Here is a 17,535-nt window from a genome sequence, read left to right on the forward strand (position 1 = left end):
TGCTGGACACCACCTGGTACTGTGGTGCTTCCTTCTTTCATTATTGTAAGCTTGGCACTACTAACCTGCAGAACCTGGGAAGCTACTGTGTGAGTGAAGAGGGATGCTTGGGGTGGGCTGGAGCGGAGAGGGGTGTGGGGAGGCGAGAGGTCGCGCAGGTCAGGGTGGGCAGGGAGCTGGGGCTGGAGCAGGCGGCCACTGCCTGGCAGCCTCGGGTTTGGAAGTCAGTCAGTTCTCACGCTGCTGTTGCAGCTGGACTGCAGTGCTGATCACCTTGTGTGCCCTTCAGCTTGCAGAGGGCCCAGCTTCCTTTCCAGACTGTTACTTTCTTCAAGGTTTTTAATAGATTGTTTTCTTTCTTTGTGCTTCCCCTTTCCTAGCTGTGTTTTAAAGCAAAGACTAGTCACTCCTTTTTAAATGACATAATGGATATTATTGATTTAAAAGTCTGTATTATTTCTGTAGTAAGCTTTTATTTTGAAAAATGCTTACACAGTGGTTGCAAAAACAATATAGAAGTTTCCCATACTCACCCCGTTTCCCCATCATTAACAGTTTGCATAGCCATAATATATTTGTCAAAATTAATAAATTAGTGTGATTTCAACTCATTAACTAGAGCACTGGCTGCACCCAGATTTAATCAGTGCCAGCATCCCAGTCTGGTGTCCATGTCACACATGTTAGTCATGTTCCTGAGTCCTTTCTCATCAGTGATAGTATCACAGCTTGCTCTGGTTTTCAGGACTCTGGCAGTTTTGAGGCATGCAGCTGGGGGTGGTGTACGCGTCTCTCAGCTGGAGTCTGCCAGCTGTTTCCTTGTTAGACTGGGCTTGTGGTTTGGTGAGAGAAACCTTGGCGGGACAGAGGGGAGATAGCGCATGATGTCAAGGGCGTGTGGTATCACCTCGACAGCGTCACTGCTGACCTTGCAGGGTTTTGTTGCCATGCCTGGGTTGCACACATGTTTTAAGTGACTCGGCTCCCCACAAGATGTGGGTGCCTTCAGCGCTCGCTTTGGGCTAAGGGTCTGCTGGGTGCTAGTGCAAGGAGCCCTGCCAGAGCGTAGAGATGCACTGGGCTCATCCTTCTGTGGGCATTTACGTTCTCAGAGCACGGGAAGGAAGATGGACCTTGTCGGTAACTGTTGAAATGGGGGACATTGTTCTGTCTCTACTCTTTATGTTTGATGTTGTCCACTAAGTAAAGAAAAAAATTATTTTCCATCTGACACAAACATCAGTCCTGAACTATTGACAGCGTAGCTGTGGTGTTGACTGTTGCCAGCGCCACTCGGAATGCTGCTCATCTTAAATGTTTTGGGCTCTTTGTAGCCTTGTTTCCTTGGCTTCACAGTTTCGTGATCCTACAGCTGCCCACCACTGCCTCAAGTTACTTCATCGCAGTGCCCAGCCACCTGTGCAGTGCTCGGGAGGGTCTGCAGTGGGTCCACCTCCCATTGGCCACCTGGTCCACATCCTCATGTGGCCATGTCTCATATCTGTGCAGAAATACCTCTGGGAAGATGATGCAAAAGATCATTAAACACAGCGGACTCCAGTTTTTTTTTTTTTTTTTTACTGGTACCAGGGATCAAACTCATGACCACATGCTTGCAAGGCAGGCACTTATGCTGCTGAGCTAAATCCCCAGCCCCTAGCGGACTCGAATTTTAAGTGATGAGTAGAGATCTAAGACAGGAAGTTTGTAAAATGAGACACATCTTAAACTTGTTTTGTTTATGATTATATGCCTATTTTAGAGAGTAAGGAAAGCTCTTAGAAATTAGTGACCATGTGTGTTTGTTTATTGAGACAGGTTCTTACTGGGTAGTTCAGGCTGGCCTTGAACTTGCTGTGTAGCCCAGGCTGGCCTCATGGCATGCTGGGATTACAGGGATTCACCACATGCTCAGCTCAGACCATGTCTTTTACATCTAATGTGTGTGACATCAGTGCATAGAGGCTTCAGGTGTGTACTGTTTACATCTGGGTTGAAGTATAATTTCGAAAATCTTGACTGAGTGTTCATGTGTTTCCCATTTCTTGGCTTTTGAGAATCCTTGGTCTTTTCTCATTTTCCCCTCTTTATTTTTGTTTTTGTCTTTTTGAGACAAGGTTTTGCTGCGTGGGCCTTGAACACGCAATGATCCTCCTGCCTCAGCCTGAGTGTTGGCGTTACAGGTGTGTGCCACCACACTCAGCTCCTCTTTTTCTTTAGTACTGGTCCAAAATTGCGAAGAGAAAGAAGATATGAGAGGGTCCTGGAATGCCTTGGGTCATGATTTCATTTGTTGTAATATTTATATCCCTCCTGATTTTACAAAGAATTTGAGTTAGTTATTTGGAACTGTAGGAAATTAGCAACAGCAATAAAATAGACACTTTGTTTTACTGAGGACTCCTGGTCCCCTTAAGTTGCGCTGCAGTACCCTGCTGTGTTGGCAGAGGGTCTCAGAGGAGCTAGTGCTGCCCACTGCCTGTGGGTGACCATGGTGTTTGCCCTCAAACTCATTTTCCATCCAAGACCCAGGGATGACAGTCCTGCATGACAAGGTGACTGTGACTATAAAGTCATTGTATACAGAGGTCCTAGCAGATGTGTGTGAAACATCAGAGGATGAGCGCTCAGTATCGGGCCTGATTTTACTGTCTAGTACACAGGATTTCCAAAAGCCAGTCTGTGGTGATCATTCATGTCTTGTGGTCCAGACATCAGCAGTACAGTTATTCTGTTACAAAACTGAAGATTTCAGCTTAGAGACTTTTATTTATTCTGAAATTGGGATATTTGAAAATCCAAATACCAGAATGTTCCAAAATCAGAAATTTTTAGAGCAACAATGTTATACCACAAACAGGAAATGCCATACAATGAAACTTTTGTTTTTTAGACCAAATCATTAAAATATTGCATAAAATTACCATTAAACTATGTGTAGTGGTGTGTTGAAAGTAGATGGATTCTGTGTTTTGACTTAGGTCCCACCCCCATATCTTGCTGTATAGGTACAGATACTTTAAATCCAAGAAATTCTGGAATCTGAAGTATTTCTGGTCCCAAGCATGTCGTATAAGAAATACTCATTGTGTACCTGTCTGTGTGTGAGCGTATGTGAAAGGGTCGTTTTTATTAGTAGAATGGCTTTGAAATAAAATAGTGGGAGATGAGAGATTTTTTCTTTTTTTAAATACCCTTAGTGGACAAAATAAAGTTGGCAGCCTTGTGTTGGCAGCTTTTCTTGTCATCAGTAAAAGGGGATCAGGGAGCTTCTGTCTGGTGCCCTGTTTGCCTTCGGAGGAAGCGAAGCCAGAGTGAATGAGGAAGTGGAAGCCCCTAGTGCGACTTGGCTTGGGGCTCACCTTCCTGGGCAGCTGCCCACATCGCCTCCTCACTTCCAGCCCAACTTGGCTTCCTGGTGAGGTCTATTATACAGCACCTGTCACTGGTGGTCGTGGGCCACTCATCTGTCAGCATCCTGGAGTCTAAGCCACTTAGGGACTTGGATGCTGAATTATGGAGTGAACTATAACTTCCAACGTGGAGAAGGTGCTGAATAAATGCTTGTCACATGGTTTGTTAGCATTGCCTCATCATAATGGGTGGGGTTGGGGCCTGGGTATGTAGCTCAACAAACAGCACAAGAGCCTGCCTGGCAAGCACTAAGTCATGAGTTTCATCCCCAGTACCAAAAAAAAAAAAAAAAAAAAAGCACCAAGGCCTTGAGTTCAATTCCTGGTACCAAAAAAAAATATTTCTGTATAACAGGGTATAACAGGTATGTGGGATGACCAACTTACAAAGACAAGAGAGTCACTTAAGCTCACTGTTGTGGCGATTTCTGGCCGTGGCTGGTTGGCCCAGTTGCTTGTGGGCCTGTGGTGAAGCAGAGCATCGCAGCAGGAGCGTGTCTGGAGGCGGCAGAGACCCTGTGAGGCTGTGGCCTGAAGCTGTCTGTCGCCTAGGCCAGGTCTTGAGGTTTCCCCACCCCCTGCAGTGACACTGCTCTGTGGACCTTTGGAAGATGCTTAAGATCCAAATGATAGCTGAGGGCTGAGAGGAAATATAAATAAATGAGGGAGAAAAATCGGCCCCTAAAACACTGATGCAGCAAGGCCCCGGCTCTAACCCTGAACACACTCCCAAACCCATCGTGGACCTTGCTCAGCGTTCTCTTGAACCTCAGATCATTTTCCACCTTCAGTGTGTTGTCCAAGGAAGGCTTGGGCTGCTCTAGGGCTCGGGTGGTGTGCTAGCTTCCTCACTGAGAAGTGTGGAAATCCAGGTGTTGCTTCTCCTGCTAGCATTTGGGGACTTACAACTGCATAAGAAAAAAAAACTTTAGCATGTTCCCTGTATTATGCTTTTGCTTGGAAGGTTTTCCTCAGTTATTCTTTCCTCCTCCTCTTCTTTTTCCTTCTCCTACACTTTGAACAACTGCCAGAGAAGTAAATAAGCTTATATAAGAGGTTTTAACTTTTTATTTTTTAAACTTTGCCCAAGTTGGAGCTGGTACACACCTCAGCTTTGTGTTGGCGTCTTCTTAGAGAGTGCTTGAAATTTATTTTGCCTTACTCATTTTTATGGATGAATGGGTGGAGGGTAAAGGCAAGATGGCTCTATTTCCGTCTTAGTTTATGAAAACTTAATGGCTGAAAGTGGGACTTGAATTAACCACTTTGTTCTCCTCCAACAAGAAAAATATTGACCTGTCCCAGTGCTTTCACATGCATTTATTTATGAATGCAGGAGGTTCCCGCAAGTTAGTGTTTTCGATTTGAAGGCAGAACATATTCTATGAACACTGTATTAGCATATTGCATTTTACTCATTTACTTAAAACCATTGAAATCTGTCACTGAAACTTGCCATTGAAGTCACCTCACTGGCATCATCTTTATTGCAATGAGAGAAGCTGCGTTAAACTGGTTAGAAAGAAAGAAACATTGGTTTCATCAGAGCTGTTGGTGTGTTGGTAGCCCAGGCGTGGCTCGGTGAGTGCACTAGGGGGACCTGTCACGGATAGGGCGCTGTGTGTCGTGTCATGCCCTCCTGCTGCAAGAGTGAGGCTGGTGGGAGAGAGGTCTCCCTGCAGTCCTCCAGACGCCTGTTTCCTCTCCTCTCTTTTTTTCTTCTCTCCTGTCTCCTTCCCCTTTCTCTTTACTGAGATTTGATTTACAGACAGCCAGTGCATCCTTAAGGCCATCGCTAGCTGCGCACACCTGGGAAGCTTCTGCCCCAATCAAGACCACATTCTGCAGCACCCAGAGGTTCCTGGTGCCCTTTGCAGTCACTCCCCCACCCCACCCCGGGGCCGGGCGAACTCTGCTCTAGCACTGTGGAAGAGATTTACCTGGCTTTGAGTTTCATACTCAGCAGCTGTGTTATGTTTGCATCTGGCTGCTTTTCTCAGCAATGTTTTGTGATTCACCAATGTCACATCTGTTATAGCTCATTCCTTTATTTTAAAATGGGGTAAGATCTCACTAAATTGCGTAGGCTAGCCTTGAACTTGTGATCCTCCTGCCTCAGCCACCCATTCTTTCTTCTTATTAAGTTGCATTGATGCTATCCACAGATGGAGTATTTTTGTTTATTTGTTTTGTCTCACTACAAGGGATTGAGCCAGAGCCTTGCTTGTTCTGAGCGAACCACAGAACTACTTCCCACCAACCGCCCTGTTAAAAACATTTTGTTTTTGAGACAGGTCTTGGTTGCCGAGGCTGGCTTGAACCTGCGATTCTCCTGAGTAGCTGGGACTCCGAGTGCACCACTGTGCCTGGCCACAGTCAGGGTTCAATGTGCTGTGGAGAAGTGTGAGAAGCTGCAGGACTTTATGTGGATGATGTCTTTGCAGTCTTCCATTTACCCCCAGCCTTGGGCAGCATTGAGGAGGGCAGAGCAGATAAAATCAGATAAATCCGATTTTAGCGGAATCCTCATTAAGAGCCTGAATCTTGTGTCCGTGGTAGTTTTTCTTTTTACTGCTTCATTTCGATTCCTCCTGGCTGTGGCAGCTAGTACAGTCTTGACGTTGGCCTCTCTGCACATGGGGAGATGGGAATTACTAATAGTGTGAAGCCTGTAACCCAGCTCACGTGGATCACCTACTTCTGTGTTTTGAGCTTGCTAAGTTGAGAGCCCAGAGACATAGGAGCTGTGCACCCCCAGGCTGAGCTGCCAGGTACCCCTACTTCCCTGTATCTGCTGCCGCCCAGACACCTGCTTTGTCCTTGTCTTGTTCTGCTCAGCCAACCCAGTACTGTGTGTAGCCTCTCTGTAAATCTCAGTGCAGGGGACCGGGCCACCTGAGGCTGGGGGCTGAATTGGGGGAGGGAGTTTGCTAAGGGGACAGGGTTTCTGTTTGAAGTGATGAGATGTCCTACAATTGAGGGAGTGACGGTGGCATACATCTGTGAATATATCAAGTATATTGAACTGTACATGTTAAATGGTGAATTGTTTAGTATTCAAACTATATCTCAAAAGCACTTTGTTTTGTTTTAAACATAATAGTATTAGAAGGATAGACCAGTATTAGAAGTATTAGAAGGATAGAGCGGGAAAATCATATTCAGTCAGCTTGTTCCTTCCAGCGAAGATGATCTGTTGCCAAGTATCTACATTTTCAGCCTGAGTAAGACAGAAAGAGGCTTGGCTTTGAATGAGTCAGGTGAACCTGGTTTAAGCCCATCCTACTGGGTGACCTTGGGCAGTTGCTTGCCCTCCGTGGTGTTTGGCCTTTCCTGTAAAGCAAGACTGGTAGCACTGATCTTATGGAGTCCCTTAAGAGCTTAGTGACTCTCAAACATTTCCCCTCTGACCATGGTAATGACAGGTGTCAGACAGAGACAGCTGTGTTGGGTCCTTGTCTTGGTGTCTTTGAGTCAGGCTGGGTTCATCCTTCTGTTAGCTCCTGTTGCCTCCGGGAGAATTCCCATGCCGTGAGCTGGTGTGCACCGGGCGAGCCTGGGTGATGGAAGGCGCTGGTCTCCCGCTGACTGGGAGCAGGACGCTTTCTGAAGGTTTCCATGGCTGACTGGACTGGTGGTAAGTTCTCAGAGAACCAGCCCTGCCCTCACTGTCCATAGCTGCTCCCCGCCTTCACAGTGTCCCTCTGTGCTTGGGACATGCTTGGTTCCACCTTCATCTGCATGCACCATTTGGTTTATTTATACTTCTGCTCAGCCCATGTACTGCAGGCCAGTTCAGGACAGGCTTGTGTACCTGTGGGTGCTAAGCCCCTAAGCACTCTGCCTGGCACTGCTTCTTGAGTCTCAGGCGTCCACTGGTTTCAGGTCTTTGGTGAGAGAAATCAAATAGGAACTGGAAATACCAGCTGAGGCACCTGCCAGAGCTTAGCAGGTGGGTTTTGGAGCAGTGTTTCTGTTTCAGTGCTGCCCACTGCCTGGGGACTGCACCATATCCTACCCCAGAGCAGGAGCAAGTCCTGTCCTTAGCATGGTCCCCCTTACAATATGTTGTGTCCATTTCATGTTTTCCCTTCCCCATGCTTCTCCTCAGGTCCAGTTGCAAGGGGGCGGGGGCCTGTGTTGAGGTGGCCCTGTCCCAGCCACTGTCACTTAAATGTAACGTCTGGGCTGCTGTGGGAATAGGGGTGTGGAGTTTATCCTCTGGGTGGACACCTTGGGGAAACAGCCCTTGAAATACTTATTACGGTGTTTGTAATGGTTGATCTGTATGTTGTGAAACTTTGGATTGAAGAATAGCGTGAATACACACATGTGCGAATCAGTGAACTGTGCTCGTACAGCACATGTGCAGTCGGTTCCAGGGCCGAGAATGCCCCTCCCGCTTCCCGCAGGCCTGGAGACAGCCTGGCTGGGCCATGCAGCCCAGCCCTGTGCTCTCGTGCTTCACCTGAAGGGAAGGGTTCCTGTGCCATGCAGTCTCGCAGGCACCTGGATTATGGAGTTAGGAAAGAGTATCTTCTCCTTCCTGCCTAAAGTCATGCTGTTTTCTTTCCCTTTCAATTCTGTGTCAGATCAAAGAATAGGGTTCTTTGTGTTTATTTGTTTAGTTTTTTCAATAATGGCTAGGTGTGGTGCTGAAAGCCTGTAATCCCAGTTGAGACTAAGGCAGAAAGAGCACCATGATTTTGAGGCCAGCCTGGGCTATATAGTAAGTTTCAAGGCCAGCCTGAACTACATGACACAACCCTGTTAAAAAAAAAAAAAAAGCAAAAACAAATGCGCCCCAGTCACATTTGCCTATTTGAGTGCTCTGCTGTGCTCTTAGGAGACAGTCTGGGGTCCTGTGTCTGTGGTCCTCTCTCTGCTGACGGGCTGCCTTGCCTTGTGTGGGATGACGTGAGATTAGCCTGCACGAGCAAGTCCCTGTCACGCTGGCTGTAGTCACACCTGACTAACTTGACCCAAAGCTGGTCTTTTTTTCTCTCCTAAGCAGGGAGATCCCAAATACAAGCAAAGAGTCTTAAGAGTATCACACAGGGTGCAAGTTAGTTCACATACAGGTTGGTAGGCTAGTATTGTAAACTAAGTGTATATTGTAATCCAAGCACTGTAATCCCTTCTCTCCTCCTCTGGAGAAATCTGTGTGATCCCACTGATACAGTTATTGGAATCCCTGCGAGGGATTAATGCCAGTCTGTCACCTCCAGGGCAACCCACAGTGAGAATAAAGACCCTGAGACATACTCAGAGCTACGGGCAGCCAAGAGTCCTGAGTTCCGTCCAAGTGAGGATGCACGGAACAAAGGCCTGACCCCAGCCTCTCCAGAATTTATTATCCCGTGAGGAAGGGGTGGCTGGAGGACGAGGGCCGTGAGGATGGCGGGGGGTATGTGAGCTGTGTGAGCCGGGCTGCCCGGGGGAGAGCAGGCCCCTCTGCAGCCTGCAGGGAGAGGGGCGTGCGGAAAGGCGGGTCTGCGTGCCCCAGCTGAGGTGGCACTGGAATGGCTTGGGAGGCTGCCGCTTCGGTTTCTGGTGTGTAATTTTTGTGACCTGGGAAGTCGTAGCCTCTTCTGTAACTCTAACCCTAGCCCAGGTGACAGTCCTGGAGCTCTGTGGCTCCGCCGTCCGCTGTGCTCAGCCATCTGTAGGGAACACAGTGTGAGGACAGGGGAAGCTCAGCGGGCCTCCAGGAGTCCACAGTCCCTCAGCGGCCCTGTGTGCATCGCTTAGAGCCGCAGCACAGCCGGCTCTGTACTTAGCAGAGTTCGGGATACCCAGCGCTGAAGCGGTGGTTCTGCGTTCAGGGGGACTGCCCAGGTGGTCTCTTCTCCTTGACCATTGGTGGAAATTGCTAGAGTTCTGTGGCTACTTTGTGAAAAGAATTCTTCTGTGATTGGAATGGCAGCCAGGGAGCCTGCACTGGGACTGTACCGGGTCTGCACCGGGAATGCAGCTGTAGGAATGCCCTTATCTCAGCAGCCAACAGGAAGTGATGAAATGTGCTGGGGGAGCTCTGCTGGAGGCGGAGGTCAGCGGCCAGCAGGGTCGGAAGGAGGCAGGTACAGCCAGGTCTGACCGCACGGCGAGTGTGCTGTCTGGGTGCGTTCCTTCAAGGCAGCCTTCTGTGAAGGGAGGGTTTTCACTGGTCATCTTCGGAGTGTGTGGCTTAACAGCAGTCTCTCCTAGTTTAGAGCTTCTTGACGGAAGTGCTCAGCCAGCTCCCTGTTAACCAGGCTGGAATGTTTTGTCCCGGACCTTGGGAGAGCGTCAGTGAGTGCGGGGTTTTCTTGGTGAGTAGATTTTGGCCTAAGCAAGGGAAGGTGGGCACCTTATCATTTTTACCTGGTTTTAGAGCATCTCTGTAAGCTTTCTTCCAAAATAGAATGACTCTGAAACTTCGTCTTGGTATTTTTTAGGTCAATTTTGGGTACCTCTAGCTGTATTTTTTTCTTTCCAGTCAGCTAAACGAGTTAATTGTTAATAGAGGGTTTTTTTCTCCTGCCTTAAGACATGTTTATTACTTGCTGCTCTTTCCTTTCTTAACAACCAGATTTAACCTGCTGACAGGTAAATGGGACTTGGAGAGAAAAGGAACAATGACCTTGCCAGCTGACCGTGACCACTGGTTCCCGGCGGGTCTCGGGCTCCCCGAATTAGCGTGCAGCAGCGCCAGGCCCCTTCCTGCGCCCCTGCCCTGTCAGCTGGTCTTCCGCGGAGCGCTGCTGCAGGCCCTCTGCTTACACCCTGTGGGAGAGTAGAGTGAACACTTTCATTGTTGAGTAACTGACTAGGCTGACGTAGGTTTTTAATTGTTTCTTTTTGCAAGTCATATTCTGGGATTGAAAAATCATAGCTCCTCCTTTTATTTGTGTAGTGCTATACTTTTAATTAGAAGCTTGCTTTTAATTCTGATCCTTAAGTGGCCTGTCACTGTCTTACTGGATTAGCTATTGCTGTGAACACAGCAGTGTCCTCTCGGAAGATGCCATGCTGATGTGGTCTGTGCCACACTGGGACACATGCTTCTAGTTTGGTTACCCACCGTGGTTTGTGTGTGTCTGATACTTAGGGTCACGTGACATTTCTAGGAACCTCTAAGGACCTTAGTTGTGTCTGTCAGGTTTGTCTTTGTTCATTTAACTCTGTTCTCAGATCTCTTCCTGATAATGTAATCTAACTGAATTCTAGATGGACTTTATTTTTTTTTTTAATTTTATTTAAGGAGAAAAGAAAAAAAAAAAGCAGGGAAAGGGTACAAGTTATACAGATTTACAGAAAAAAAATGAACAGTAGGAAATCACTAGTTAATGGATTACATATTGTCATCTTAGAAATAATTGTTCAAGTCACAAAATTAAAGCTTGTAAAGTGGACATTCCATCTAGATGGACTTTAAATGCTGCATTCTTATTTCTTCAAAGCATGTCTCACAGATGGAAGAGTATATCAGTGTTGTAGTCAGGGGTTTTGGGGAGAACAGTTTGAATCAGGACACAGAATTTATAATACTATTCATGAGTCACCCAGAGTTTTAACACAAGAAAGTGCAGGAAATCTGTCCAAAGCACTAAAGACCTGTGATACTCAACCACGGGCTTGGATCCCACAGCAGTGTCACACATGAGTCCAGCTGAAAACCTGGAGCCCACGATAGTGCCTCCCGGAGTCTAGTGGTCTAGAACCCACGAGAAGGACTCATGCCAGTCTATTTTATGGCTCCGTGCTGGGTGAAGGAGCTGTGCTTGGTAGGTTGAGGCTTCTATGCTGGAGCCAAGAAGTCATACTCAAAATAAGAACCAGGGCTACCCTGAAAAGTACCACAGCCACTCTCAGTGACATGGAGGTCCCAAGCTCCTCCAACAGCAAGCACAGTCGAGTACATGCCAGAAAGCCAGCATGGCGGTTCATCTTGGAGATGAAACAGCACAGGTCTTGCCCTCAGGAACCAGGACGTGATGCTCGATGTAAGACCAGAGCTCCCCCAAAGTGAACCACAGCCACTCTCACCAGCAAGATCCCGAGCTCCTCTGATGACAATGAGCGAACTCACACTGGGGAAGCTGGTCATGACAAGCTCCTTCAGGAGAACCAGCGGCTCAAACAGCAACACTTAGAGAACCCCGCAGCGCCCCACTTGTCTCCATGTCTCTGCTTACGCTGGCAGCTTTCCTCAGGTGGCCGTCTATGCTTAGCACCATGCTGATGTCATTCAGTGGCATGAAGGTGACCACCAGTTTTTAATCCATAACAACCAATAAGTTAAAAATATGCCTCCATTTTGTTATTTTTCTTTTCTTTTTATTTAGTGTCCTTCAACTATTTTGCCCACCCACGTAAGTCTGTTACATATTTGGTGGCATAAATGAAAAAGGTGGGAGCACGGTACTTAGTTGCAGTGGCTCTTGGCGTAAACATGCCTACTCTTCCACATTTTAACAAAGGAATTGAGCCTGAGAAGCTCAGTGACTGATTCAGGGTCACACAGCTTGTTAGCAGAGGGAGTCTAGGACCCAAGTGTCCTGTCTTCTGGGTCATTACCCTTCCATGACTGTGATTTGCTTTCTCTGCATTATTCTCTCACGACTAGTAGCTGAGAGTGGCTTCTTTTTTCTGATGAGTGTCTTCTTCAGACACTGAGCTTTTATTCAGTAATAAGTTCCCCGTAAGTACTGCGTGCTATAAGGTATGTAGGAAGTACTAATATATAATTATGTATAATGGCACACATTGTAAGTGCAAAGAGCATTGACATTTCCATACCGAAGAGATGGTTTTTCTTAAAAATAATGTTCTATTTTATGGTTTTTCCTACTTCTCTCCTAAATGGGGTTCACAGTGCAGTGCCCCTCATTCTGTAATTATAATAAGATCCTAGCTTGTAGAAGGCAGGTACTAGGTTTTTATTTAATGTAAAAGGAAGACTCAGAAGGGAACGTCAGCCTCCGCTTCTCGGCATTCCGCGTCCCACTTCTTACGAGGGAAGAGGGTGTCTCTTAACATCTTGAGGTGGACTGATGCGGTTTTATAATGTGAGGGGTTTAAAATAATGCACTGTAATGTAAATGAAGAAGGAAGTGACATTTCACAAAAGGGAATTTACTCATAACTTTCCAGAACCTTTACAAATCATCTCTGTTGGGATATAGCTTAATGGTAGGGTATTTATTTGGCTTGTGTGTGGGGTTCAGTTCCTAGTACCAGCAAAAAGGAAGTCTTTGCTAAAAATCGAATTTAAATCCTTCTGAAATTCAAATATAAATAGAGCTGTTCTGGAGCAGTGGGCCACTCCTCTTAGAACCCTGTGCAGCTCCCAAGTCTGTTCAGAGCCACCCCTGTGCCCTCAGAGGGTCCCAGCACTTACTCATGTTTTCTGAAGTTGCTTTTTTTTTTTTTTGTATCCTTTAGAGCACTTTTTCCTCCCTCTATTTATTGCAACAAAATTTACACATTTTGGATTTTATTTTATTTTATTTGTCTTTTTTCATTTTTATCGGTACCAGGGATCGAACTCACGACCGCCTGCTTGCAAGGCAGGTGCTTATGCCGCTGAGCTAAATCCCCAGCCCCTCATTTTGGGTTTTATTACTCCTTAGTTCTTATTACTTTTTTTTTTTTTTGGAAGAGAATAAAATCAAATATGACAAAACAAAGCTGTCAGTCAAAACCAAGGATAGACATAGCACATGATGTAAAAACAGAGTATAAGATTATCAACAATGGTTACCATAATGCTTCTTGCTTCCTTAAGTTTTCTGAAGTATTTAGACTGTGTTCCTTGAAGAATTGTGAACACGCTCCAGGAATACAGGCATTTTCATAAATGGCCATGAGGGGTAAAGGGCAGCCCTGGGGCTGCTGTTGGCTCAGAAATCTCTGAGAACTGATGCTGTGGTGTTTGAAGCTCTTCTCACTCCATCCCTGCCTGGGGCCCTTCTGGGCTCACCCCAGATGAGGGTCTAGTGGTGGTCTCAGAAAGCCCTCCGTGACCCTGGTACCCTAGGCCTTAGGGCCAGGTCGAGAGGAGAGTGCGTGGGAGTGGGAGGTAACAGGGCAAGACAAGGCCACTGATTTGAATGAATGAACAAATGAATTCAGTGTTCTCCTTTCTGTGGGGAATTTCCCCCCAGTGCTAAAGCTGGAACCCAGAACCTAACACACACTGGAAAGTTTGCTGCTGAGCAGTGCCCCTGGCTCAAGGTTACTTTTGAAGGACAGTAGTCATGTGTCACTAAACACCTTTGTACATGTATCACAGTTCTGTCTTGATGGCAGCTGATCAAGTAGGTATCTGATGTCTCGTCCAGCCCTGGGAATCTGGTGCATTTTTCTGGTCATATAGGAATCTTTATGTGGGCTTGTGAAGCATATTTCTCCATTTGAGAGAACTGAAAGACTGTAACAATGCGTGTTCTGAATTTGAAATATGTGCCAGTGGTCACCACAGTGGTGCAGGGTTTAAGTGGGTGGTGAAGTTGGGGTTGTGAGTTTCATGCTCAGGCTTGTTCCTTATCATGATTTGCTTTAGTGGAATCCTTCAGGGAGATCAGAGAGGAGTAATTTTCTGAGAAATATTTACTTGACAAGATGGTGTTGATGTAATTAATATTGCTAGTTCGAAATTTGAACATCGATCTTCTCAATTTGGAAATCTCTCGTTGATTCTTAAAGGTCCTAACATGTCGGTATGTTAGTTTAAGAAAATAAATGAAGCACACAGCAACTTGGGGATGGTAGTGATTTTTTTTTTATTGTTCTTTTCTAATTTGCAGTGATAAAAAGGACAGTGCAGGAAGCACACCAGTCTCTGCTGGCGTCGCAGGCCGAAACGGTTGGTTGTTTCCCACCTGTGGTCCCTGAGATCCACTGAGATCCTGGTAAGGCCACAGGCTCTGCGGGAAAGTAGCAGGATGCCGTCAGAGAGAAAGCTTTGTGTCTGTCAGTGCTGCGCTATGAACTGCCGGGGTGGAAAGTGTGAACGCGGGTGCAGACGTTATCATGATGAAGGTTCACAAACCACAATTATCCAAGCACCTCACTGCTTTCACCAATATGTGCAGACCCCGAGTGCACTGTGTTTCTTTCCAGGCCTCCTTTAGGTCAGTTGTAGAGGGACAGTGTCCCTCGCCGCTGCTTGGTGGGGTTGATCCGCTCGTATTCATATGCATGTATATGTCACTCATATCAGGCACTGAGCTGGACCCTGGGACCTGTAGATAGTGGCGTTTGAGTTCCTGCTCTTGAAACGTCACAGACCAGTGGAGTAGAGACTTGTATACAGGAGGATCTTATTCTGCTGAGAAGACTGGGGGAGCTCAGGGATCAGGGAAGAAGCCACAGTGTGCTGCAGAGCTAGAGAGAGGCCCGAAAGAGAGGATTTGGCGTGGGTGGGTTCTGAGTGTCTGTTTTGGGTAGCCAGGTCGAGGGGGTTCAAGGCTGTGTTCCCTGCACTTGGTTCCAAGGGAGCTGACCCTGGGCTTTGGTCTTGGCCCTCCCGTGGACCCTGGATAAGGCCCAACCTCCTTATTCGGTCTGGAAGTCAAGGCCCTCCGACCCAGTGGTTCCTCTTTCACCTCCGCTTATTCAGCGGGCTTTGACCCTCCCATTCCTGTCTAGTGCTTACTGCTCTCTGAGGGTGCCCCCATCTGTAGAGTTTCCTTCTGTCAGCACAGCCTTCAGAATTCCCATTTTTGTAGAGGTTCTTTGGGTGATGGATTGTGTTAGTGTCTCGAAGGCCTAGCCCTTAGTTCTTACAAGTCGGCCTTGCTGGGCCTCGAGTTCTCGGTGGGCAGTCACCGCGCGGCATGTGGGATGTGTTGCACTGGTCTCTTCTGGCCATCACTGTTGTGGCTCTTGCACTGTGATGCTTGGAAGCCGGTTCCTTTTCCTGCCTGGTTTGCTTTCGTTGTCTTTTGGTCCTTGAGGTTCTGTACAGTAAAACTTGGTACAGTTTTTTCTTTTCAAAATACCATTTAGGCTCCTTGGGATTACAGGCACACACCACCACGCCTGATCACGCTTGGCGCTAATGCAGTGCCTTGGCATCCCAAAGGCCTTTGTTTGAGTTTGTTGAAAGAAAGAGACAAGATTTTGATATAGAGCCTTCTAGAGGTTGGTTAGTCACTCACTATAAACACTTAAATGAGCAGCTTGAGCTGTCCTACAAACCCTGTTTGCACAGGTGGCCAGTGGGCTGGTGGTGTTTCCAGCAGTGGTAGCTAAGCCTTTCCCAGCAGTTTCCCAGCCACCTTGGTGCAGGCTGCAGTGTACTGCGCTCTTGAACCATTTCCTCATCCAGACTCCTCTTGAATTTGTCCCTGCCCACCAGACCTGATCTTAACTTTCCTCGCACCCTCCACCTCCAGCTCTTCCATGCAGGGCTTGTCTCACTCCTAGCCCCAGCACTTGGCAAGGTGTCTGGCATTCAGAAAGTATGTTTCTAGGCCAGGTGTGGTGGTGTGTGCCTGTAATTCCAGTGCTTGGGAGGCTAAGGCCGGAGGACTGCAGTGAGTTTGAGGCCAGCGTGGGCTACAAAGTGAATTCAAGGCCAGCCTGAGCTGCATAGTGAGACCTTGTCTCAAAAAGACCAAAACACAAAACAAAATAAACTAATATGTGTGTGTGTGTGTGTGTGTGTGTGTTAGAACATTGGGAATGTTTATGTATGTGTGTGTATGGTACATTTAATGATAGAACCTGTTTTTTGCCTAGCATCATTTTCCTCAGCTTTTCAGAATTTTATTGAAAATATTTGAACATTTGGGACACTGGCTATTCTTGAATAAAACCGACAAGTACTTTATTAAGAGTAGGGAAAGAGAAAAAGAAAGAGTATAAATGAAGTTAAGACAGAATATCTTTTTGGTAAAATTTGGTTTGCTGGGTATGGTGCTGCACTCCTATAATCCCAGTGCTTGGGAGGTTGAGGTAGGAGGATTGTTGCGAGTTCAAGACCAGCCTGGGCTACAAAATGGGCCCAAGGCCAGCCTGAACTACATAGCGAGATCCTGTCTCAAAAAGACAAAAACAAAAACAAAATTTTGGTTAGGTGTGTGGTAATTAGGTATTTTGTCATAAACGGAAATGTTGTCACCTTTTCTCTTATAAAAAATGGTTGTTAGATATGCCTATTGGGCAGGGAACTCCTGAAAACCATATGAGACCTCCTAATAAGGGTTTGTTTTGTGCTCCTGGAATTTCCAGGGCGTGGCAGTCGTGCTCAGATGACATCCTCCCCTGGGGCTGCAGGGCCAGGTGGCTGCTGGAGGTACCTTGAGGACCCAGGGGTCCAGAGGAACAGCCTGACGGGTGTTTGCTGTGCACCCCTGCGTTCCTCCTCACTGCTCCCTGCTGTGGTCAGCCGCATTTACCCGTCTTCAGATGAGAAAGGCACCACTAAAAGCATGCCTTGAGTTGGTAAAATTGTCTTACACATTTTGTGTGTTTTTTAGCTGTTAGTCTGGCTGCTAATCTGTATGGATGATAATTAACTTTATTTGGACTCACAGATGAACTGATGCTGGAATAAATAAATGTGCGGGGAAGAGGGAAGGGTTGGTAAGGGTTAGGAACCCATGTTAGTGCCCCACAGTGAATGAAATCATTATGTACTGAAACACATACTAATGAAACTGTAAAAGGCGTGAGGCGTAGAGGGGATATGTGTACCTGTCACAGCCCTCATAGGGAGTTCAGACTCTTCTATTTTGCTTACTTGGGAGAAATTTTGCTATTTTAGGCTTTTTTTTTTTTTTTTTTAGCTCATTTGTTTCAGATGGTTTCTGAACAAGTACCTTCCCTTTCCTTTTTTCCAAATTACTAGATACTTCCTGTTACTCGTAAAGTCAAGTCACTGTCCAGTTAGAGCACAGCTTTCAGCCGGTCACGCAGGTCAGAGCTGGCCCCGCACACGAAAGTAGAGTGCTTGGACTGTGCTGGTATAGGATGGAGTGGTTTCCCGAACAGCCGGTACCTCTGGAGTGCAGACATGCCTACAGAGTCCTGCCAGCTAAATCCTCCTGTGGCCTGCATGAGTTTTTAAACTTCAGAGGTCCATACTCATGAGGTGGTACTGCTGGAGCAAGATTTCAGCATTTCCTTCCCA

At 46.8% G+C, this 17,535-nt stretch overlaps 1 protein-coding gene across 8 annotated transcripts in view; it reads left to right on the forward strand.

Moving 5' to 3' along the window:
- The window catches only part of Pacsin2 (protein kinase C and casein kinase substrate in neurons 2), an 86,282-nt gene that overhangs the window by 30,484 nt on the left and 38,263 nt on the right, over nt 1–17,535 (forward strand). For 4 of the 8 annotated variants that reach the window (XM_063243776.1, XM_063243779.1, XM_063243781.1 and 1 more), the window contains exon 2: nt 14,204–14,308. The exons of 2 other annotated variants lie outside the window; for them this stretch is intronic. The gene's annotated coding sequence lies outside the window, so the exon portion shown is untranslated. Of the gene's footprint in view, nt 1–9,448; nt 9,725–14,203; nt 14,309–17,535 lie in introns of those variants that run through there. 2 more of the 8 variants (XM_063243777.1, XM_023565375.2) reach the window with 2 other exon arrangements.

Source organism: Cavia porcellus, unplaced genomic scaffold, assembly GCF_034190915.1.
Source record: "Cavia porcellus strain 051 isolate PalLab524CR breed Dunkin Hartley unplaced genomic scaffold, mCavPor4.1 scaffold_40, whole genome shotgun sequence".
NCBI lineage: Eukaryota > Metazoa > Chordata > Mammalia > Rodentia > Caviidae > Cavia > Cavia porcellus.